This window comes from Porites lutea, chromosome 1, assembly GCF_958299795.1.
Source record: "Porites lutea chromosome 1, jaPorLute2.1, whole genome shotgun sequence".
In the NCBI taxonomy this organism is placed as follows: Eukaryota; Metazoa; Cnidaria; class Anthozoa; order Scleractinia; family Poritidae; genus Porites; species Porites lutea.
This window is the reverse complement of record NC_133201.1, coordinates 8,429,752-8,435,818: the sequence shown is the minus strand read 5'-3', so window position 1 is coordinate 8,435,818 and position 6,067 is coordinate 8,429,752. Positions and strand designations below refer to the sequence as shown.

The window sequence follows — 6,067 nt, the reverse complement described above, 5'->3', positions numbered from 1 at the left end:
AGAATGACGTTGCTCATTGAAAGATTCAATGACACCAAGGAAGTCTTCTAAACATCCAGTTTCTTCAAAGATAATTTTCCAGTTTAGTAGAGAAAGCTGTCCATGCCTCTCTTCAAAATTATACACCACTTCATGGACTGACTTGAAATCCTTGGAAGCTTCTTCTTTCAAACCAAGTGCCTTCAGCAGACCATCTAGAACAATCTCTTTTGTCTCTAAGACTTCCAACAACTTTTCTTTTAGTAGAATGGATGGATAGCTCTTAGTATTTGGTGAAAGCCCTTAGTAAAGCAACAAATTGAATGAAGATATAAGAATAATACAATAATAGACCTTGTTATTGTTGTTGTACATGTATTAAGGAAATTAAAAAGACAAAAAAACGACTTACATATTTTTTACCTTACCATATAAATAATTATCCATGGCTTAAGCAATTCCAGCTGCACATTACAACTATAAAACAGAGAAAAAAATAGTCCCTCAAAGTGAAAATCAACCCTGATATGTCATTACTTTGTAATCTGCTAGCAAAAGTCAACCTTTACTAATCTTGACAGTTTGAAAATCAGCTGTGTAAGTGCTTGAAATCCAGCTTCCACATTAACATGCTTTTTAGCTCATGAATAAAGATTTCACTCTCCTGGCAAGGGCAAATTCACAGTATTATGTTACACATGTACATGTTTTACAGGGCTTTTGTAGGAAAAGTTCTAAGAATAGTCCAGTTTTAAACCTTACTAATAAATAAGTCATGTTCAAATAGGAAGTCAGTTAACTTGGGTGAGAAAGCAATAATTAGCACTATTATTCATTCACACATACATTGTATCTTGCTGTTTCTGATTAGTTCCAATCCTGGCTGGCTTAACTCTTCTTAACCTACTGGCACTTACCATAAATATTTATTTGGAAGACAAATTGCTGTAGGCAATAACTTGACATCAATTTGTTGCGTTATTGCTGATTGCCTTATTACCCATTCATCAACCTTGTTTCCAGGCAGTGGCACGGCAGACTAGCTGTTTATGCCTGAGCGAATGAAAAGAAAAAAATGATGTTCACAGCTTTCCAACAATGAAATAGATGACCTTCTGACTGAAAATGAACAAAGTAAATGCAAGAATTAATACACCAAAAATATTGCTAGATGGATGTCATCTATTCTAAGGAGTATCTGCAAGAAAGAAACCAATATCCTCAAACTTCATTGACAAACAAGCAAATGTTTGAGGAAAGTCTGTGAGGCAGCACGGTAACATTAAGGATGATATGAAGATTTTGTTTAAAGCATGTATGATTGCAGAGGCTTCACATAAACCTTTGTTTGCAAATTTGAAAATTCTTGATGTTTTTAGTATCTACTCACTCCAAGTAAGTTCTTTCATGTACCTATATCATCATGACACTTTACCTATTGCTTACTCAAATCTTTCAAACTGGAAATCAGATTTATCAACATTCAACAAGATACTCTGACTTTTACCAACCTCATACCTGCACTACAAACAAATATTAAAAAATTTTTGGTCCTGTTTCAAGGTCCTAGAGTAAGGAATTCATTACCGAACAACATCAGAAACGCCCCAACTTTTAATATATCCAAGCGTGTGATCAAACCATTTTTGAGGGTCAGACAAGGTACAACCTAAATACCTTAACACCTTATATCTATATTTTTCTCTAAACACACTTATATACTCAAAATACACGTCCTTTTTCTTTATTTTTAAATGCCGCCTAACATTTAAATTTCCTGTGGGAGGAAATCTCTATTCCTCATAAGCTCAGCTTCTTGGAGATTTCCCCAGCACAGTCACTCCTTCCAAGTAGTATGCTCATTTTAAATTTAATATTAATTAACCTATTTATTAGCATTTTTGTTCTACTTGTAATTTATTCTGTGTGGCAAAATAACAAAATAAAAATAAATCAATGCCAATATAAATCAAGTTAAGAGTTAAGTGAAGTAATTGCTATGGAAAATGTGGCATCCCTATACATTGCTATTTTCTCTATGGGAAATAATATTTCAGTTACAATCAGTTAGGCATATTTAATTATATCAAACACAACATAAGCTTATACCAACTGAAGCTACAGGGGCTACAGTGCTATTACAAGGGGTACTAAAATGAGTACTGTGTTTTAAACTTTAAAAAAAATGTGCTAGCGAAGCAATTTGCTACTTGTTTAAAAAACTCGGTAATGCAGAAGTGTGAAACCTCTCAAACCCTGAAGCACCTTTATTGCTTCCGATCAGAGGGCTTCTGATGTTACTGTATAGTTTATATTAATGTTTCTGCCAGTGATTTGTGTCTTTTTTCACAAGTCCAAGCTACACCGAACAACAAAACTCAATATTCAGCTGCCGTGAATAATTTGCGAGGTATGCACGGACTGTGTGTTGCTGTAAAAATTCACGCGCACAATTCTACGTCGAGAAAGGCAATACCACCAAAAGAAAAGAAGGCGTGTGAGCTTTTACTCTAAAGTATTTAAAAGCAGATAAATGTGGTAGAACAATCAAGTTTTAGTGATAATTGCAATTATGATCATTGCTTCTTAATCGACGACGATATCGTACGCTTAATATATGTTACACATGTATTGCAATACGACAAACTTTATATAATTAAACTCCTTTCTTGCTGGCAGAGGCCCCGTTTCCCTTTGCAATATTACAACGGAAAATTAGAGTTGACTGCAAACGTTGCAAATGTCACAGTTGAGCTAATAAAAACATGATTTGCAGCGGATCTAAGCTTAGCGAAAACGTTAAGGTTAAGCTTACAAGTAACGAACCTTAAGTTATAGAGGAATCTCAATATCAAACTTATTGTACCTCTTATGTTCGATATCTCTTGAACACCAACTAACAAGACTGGAGAAAGAGCCTCTAAAAAGATCAAGGAACCATTAAAAATACCAAGACGCCGCTTTTGGTCATAGTAAATGTACCTGTTCTATCTATTTTTTATGTAGACCAATGATCATCGTGTCCAATGAAATTCCGATTGTAAGCCGACAGCTAAGCCGAGATTGATCGAGATGGGATCGAGATTGGGCGGGAATGCGCGGGAAAAGCCGGCGCGAATTCAGCGGAACCATTTGTTCATGGTCTCCGTGAGCTCTTGGTTTTATTTCATTTTATTTAATCAGCAGGAGATCGTTCTTCCCTTTTGTTTGCGAGACAAGGGGAAACCGGCGCCTGATTTTTTTCCTTTTATCCCGGAAAATGATCTTCTGATGTCCTCGTCCGGCGAAAAGGTCACGTTGTTGTCGGTTAAGAATTCACATAGCCTGCGTAGCTGGCGGTATTAAAGCACTAAGTATTGAAAGCATGGTTGGTGAGGTGTTCTGACCAGAGTCATCCTCATCATGAACAGCAGGAGTTGCCTGTTCTTTCTGTTTGGCGCTTTAGGACCCTTTAGCCTTCAGCGGCGGCCTGGCTTTCATTCATGCTGAAAAAAAAGCGGAAAAAACGGAAAACACTGTAACGAAAGACGATACTTCACACTTAGCTACATGTAGGTTATGTCGAGAAGAATAGCTAAGAGAACTAAGAAGTACGTCGATGAATTTTTTTCTTAGACGTCGACAAAACAATAAAACAGTACTCCACAGCGGTAAAAGACGGCCTTCTTCAACGCAAGAACAACACAACTGATTTCACGCATGCGCTGCACTCTCTCGTACCTCCTTGGCTGATGACGAAATAGAAGCAAGAGTATAAGAAGCACTCTATAAACTTAGCGTTCGTTTTTCCCTTCATTTGGCGCAAACAACCAGCTATCAGAAAGAATACCGCTCAAATATGGCCTGTTGAAGGCTATTAAAGAATGTCCCCCGGGGGCCATTAGTGAACTTACGCAACAGGACGGGAGAGGGAAGAAGACGGCAAACCTTGTGTGACAAGCGTGACAATAATTTTGTTTGAAATAACTTTTCGCCAAAATTCACTTTCCTTTAAACAGACCTTTTTGTAAAAGACCAGAAAACATTGATGTTAAGTGAAGATCACGACAAAACACGTAAGAAATAGCCTTGTCACGTTTGTCACACACGAGCGTTCTGCCGTCCTCTTCTTCCTGCCGTCCTGTGGCGTAAACTCACTATTATAAGGGCCTACACGGTGAGGCTCCACCTGAAATGATTACCTTTTTCAGGCTTCAGGTACATATATATGAAAACGTAGGGATTTCGGGGGCTGGGGGGGTACTCCCTATGATGGCCTAATCGGGAAGGCTCTGCCCGAAAGGGGTACCTTTTCCATGCTTCAGGTATATGAAAGAGTAGGGGTTTCATTGGTTGAAGTATGTAAAAGGGTAGGGAAATCTGTCATTGCATGCGGTCTGTGAAAAGGACCATAAAGAACTAACAGACATATTTTAGGGCAGTGAAACAAAGACAAGAAAACGTACTGGTTTAGTGATTCATACATATTTTAAAGACCATACTTTCACAGCAGCTAAAAGGGATGCAGCGTTCTAACCTTGGTATGCGAAAGGGGTACCATTTGTCAATAGAAGGTATACGAAAGGGGTACCTTTTCTGTATAAAATCATGGTTCGTGCAACTTCAGACAAACAGCTTTCAAGGACTTTACAAGGATTTTTCAAGGACAAATGACAGTTTTCAAGGACTAAGATTGATTTAATAAATCGGCCTTCTTTACCCACTTTGATAATCCTATTGGCTAAAACACTTCCTGGAGTCATTTACGATTTTTACTACTCCAGTCATCGTTGATCGCATTATTTCTTTTACACTACTTTCCGCAACAAGACTTTGCAAAATGACTGGATATGACTTGCAATTGCATCTGAGGTACAGAGATAGCATTTGAAACAAAGAAACAGAAATATAATATTGTTCATTCACAAAAATGTTTTTACGTTACCGGTAAGTTTTACAAGTTCTTACAACGAGGACGAGCCAAAGTTTCCTCGGCAAAAAAACTCTAATTTTACAGTAAAAGGTGTCTGGTGTAGACAAGGTTGTGAATTTTAAGGACTTCAGTTTCAAGACCTTGTAAAGAAACCAACTATTTTGCAAGGACCTAAATCGAATTCAAGGAGTTTTTCAAGACGACTAGTAAAATTCAAGACCTTTTCAAGATTGTATGAACCATGGAAAATGGTATATAAAAAAAAGGGTAAGGGGTTGGACTTCGGGGCGAAGCCTGCCCATATAGAACTTTGTTGAGCCCCCCCCCCCCCCCCCCCCTCCGCTTCCCTATTCGGAGTGGTCCGCATCCCATTAGCTGCTCTATTTGCGGAAGGTTCATTGGACGGTCTGAGCAAAAGGCCAAGATATCAACAAGTTTTATTCAGCCACATTAAAAGCTGCTACTTTACATTACATGTACAAAATCTTATGTTTTAAACATATATTTTATGGAACGGTAGCTTTACTTTAATGTCTAGCAACGACAATAACAACTTTATCAAGTTCGTGAATTTACAAATAAATTCATCTCCCAAACTTCTACATTAGCAAGTTTGGGAGACGAACTTCTTAGGAATACCTTCGGAAATGTCGGACAGTGCAGTGGATTCTCGAAAAGACATACTTGAAGAGCTCAGCTCTCTACCCGTTACGTACTCCTTAGCCTACGTCTGGATTTCGCACTAAAAAATTAGGCCTGGTTAAGACCCGGTTTAGACGACGAACTTTTCAAATACATTTAATTAAGTACATGAAAAGTTCGGCGTCTGAATCAATTAGGAACGCCTGTTTCAATTTGGAACAGCTCAGCCGTTCTTTCCGCCTAGCCTGACCAGACATTTCGACTTTAGATCGACTGTGGAACGGCTTTGATTCAGACGCCGAACTTTTCATGTACCGCAAGTAATGGATAAATTATTATAACGTATATATAACGTATAAATTATTATAACGTATTATTATAACGTATTTTGCAGTTTGACCGAGATGTACATTTTTCTCCTTGTAAATTTAGTTCGACTGAAATTTAGCCTTTAAATTAATTTCTGCATACACATATAGTATTTAATGGAATAAATAATCACTTAAATACTATGGATATCAAATATTTTCTATT

At 37.5% G+C, this 6,067-nt stretch overlaps 1 long non-coding RNA gene across 1 annotated transcript; it reads right to left on the bottom strand.

Annotated features, from left to right (window-relative positions):
• On the bottom strand, positions 1-1,016 carry LOC140934738 (uncharacterized). The gene is made up of 3 exons (XR_012165123.1): positions 897-1,016; positions 408-456; positions 1-281 (listed from the first exon to the last, which is right to left on the bottom strand). It is a non-coding gene; the product is annotated as an uncharacterized lncRNA (long non-coding RNA).
• Between the last annotated feature and the right edge of the window lie 5,051 nt (positions 1,017-6,067).